Genomic DNA, 2,591 nt, shown 5'->3' with positions numbered 1-2,591 from the left:
TCTTTTATATCACAACTTTATACATAAGAAAAATCAAGGGGAATATATATAACATATATAATTGTAAAAAACAGAGTTTTTGAACACGGTATAGACGAGTTGGTGATGATGGTGTGCCTGTCATCCTGCAATATAGGCCATCCGATTTATATCTGACGGATAGGAAGGAAACTATGGCAATTTTACAAAAAGGTACCCACAACCTCTCCGCATTTGCAAATAAGGCCTTCCTTCGTTCATCCTTTTCTCTCACAAGATAAAATACTCATACAAATGCATCTTGATGTTACATGCAACGCACGGGCATTATGGGGGTTCAGCTGAGAAATACTCAGACAGGCTCTCGGTTTTGGACTTTGGGCCATAGGCCGGTGGGCCTGCATGTTTGGGGGGCCATGTGTTCTACCTCAGCGCTTTTCATATTGCAAGCGATCGGTACGGCGCTGGTTTTAGATGTTGTCGCAAGGCGAATACACAAAATTGAATAAAGCACAGCAGCTGTTAGAATGAAATCAAACGACAGTTTCTAACCAGCAATCAGAGTTGCAATTCTATCAATGATACTGTCGTACTACTTATACACACATGACACTTGTTTCACCATGCCAGAGTATTATATCAAAATCTCTCGGCGGATAGATCAGTTCGGCAGTAATGAAGAATTTCAGAGTTGATTTGGACCAGCTCTCCCTGCCGAGAAAGTTCGATTTTGACATCATCCCCTACCGCAAGATATGATTTAGATTTGAACCTTGACCATCCTTTAGCATCAATCATCATGCGGCCATCCTTTGTACTTACGGTATATTGAGCAGGTTCATTTACACCAAGGCTGCGCATGGTAAGAGAAACATGGCTGCTGTCGCCCGGATTGTTGAACGACTCCCTTGTTGCTCTAGGAATTCTCTGTTTGCAAACAAGAAGACATACCCAAATAGTTAGATCAACATAGTGCATCATGCGAAACAACATGGAAATAAAAAAGAACGAAACACTTGGGCGGCCAATGCTTACCAAGAAGGTGGACATGTCGGTTTTTGTAAGGACTTTGGTATATGAAGTGCGAACTGCAGCCCAGTCTGTTGCCGGTGCAACTGCTCGTTCGGTTGCCGCTGCACGGGCCCGAGCAGATGCAAGTGCAAGTGTTGGTGCAGGTGCCGAAGCCGCTGCTGCTGCCGGACATGGTGCTCCTTGTAGAGCTGGTGCCGGTGTCGGAGCAGGTGCCGGTGTCGATGCCCGATCCTCTGGTAGATCAGCCTGATCCACTAACGCGGTCGGTGCCCAATCCTCAGCTAGATCAGACTGAGTTTTTGCCGCTGTCAGTGCTAGAGCAACTGCCGGTGCTCGATCCGTTGCTGAAGGTGGTACCGATGTGCGAGACAGCGGCGATCGTGTCTGGTCTGGTATGATCAGCTTTCTAACTTGACTAGGCTTCATGACCATGATCCAGTTTTTTTCTTCATTTCTTTTAAACGCGAGAAGGACTAATTGTGGCGTTTTTGTTAAACCAAATTGCAGTTCATCATAGGGATTCAGCTTGTACTCAGACAACAGACTGATCCAATTTTTTCCAGTAATATAAGTGATGGACAGTGCCATTGATGCGCTCACCTTTCCTTCTTTGGGAGAGAAGAACAATGGCAGAAGCAGGTCGGGGTTTTCTTGAAGAAATGAGGAACAAGATGAGGGGGAAGCGAGGGTTGGGTAGAGAGGATGCTGAGAGAGAAGAGTGAAATGATGGTTGCTTCGTCCGTCCAACTTACTGCTGGAAAGGAGGGGGTTTTGTGATTTGATGGCTCATTGGGCATTACTGCGGCGCTTCGATCGGGGTAGTCTACCGTCACTCTACTACGGAGTAATTTAGTGCATGGCTGGTGGACCCCGATGGTGGTTGTCCCACACGTCGGCGAAAGTGAGTAATTTAGTGCATGGCTGGAGGAGGATCCGCACGGTAGAGCGTGTCCACTGTTTTTCTGAAGAAAAAAAATGATTACAGCAAGCGTTTCCACTCTTACGACGGAGGAGTGCGAAATACGGCAGCCACTTGAACATACACAGTGCTCCTACTACTAGGCATGTGCAGTGGTTCATACGTTAGTACTACATAATCTTGTTGCTAGTGTAGTATGATATGACGACGACAGATGATGTTGTTGAAGGAAATATGCCCTAGAGGCAATAATAAAAATATTATTTATTTCTTTATATCATGATAAATGTTTATTATTCATGCTAGAATTGTATTAACCAGAAACATAATACTCGTGTGAATACATAGACAAACAGAGTGTCACTAGTATGCCTCTACTTGACTAGCTCGTTGATCAAAGATGGTTACGTTTCCTAGTCATAGACATGAGTTGCCATTTGATTAACGGGATCACATCATTAGGAGAATGATGTGATTGACTTGACCCATTCCGTTAGCTTAGCACTCGACCGTTTAGTATGTTGCTATTCCTTTCTTCATGACTTATACATGTTCCTATGACTATGAGATTATGCAACTCCCGTTTACCAGAGGAACACTTTGTGTGCTACCAAACGTCACAACGTAACTGGGTGATTATAAAGGTGCTCTACAGGTGTCT

Source organism: Triticum aestivum, chromosome 5D (genome assembly GCF_018294505.1).
Source record: "Triticum aestivum cultivar Chinese Spring chromosome 5D, IWGSC CS RefSeq v2.1, whole genome shotgun sequence".
Taxonomy (NCBI): Eukaryota; Viridiplantae; Streptophyta; class Magnoliopsida; order Poales; family Poaceae; genus Triticum; species Triticum aestivum.
The sequence above is the reverse complement of the archived record's forward strand: the minus strand, read 5'-3'. Positions refer to the sequence as shown.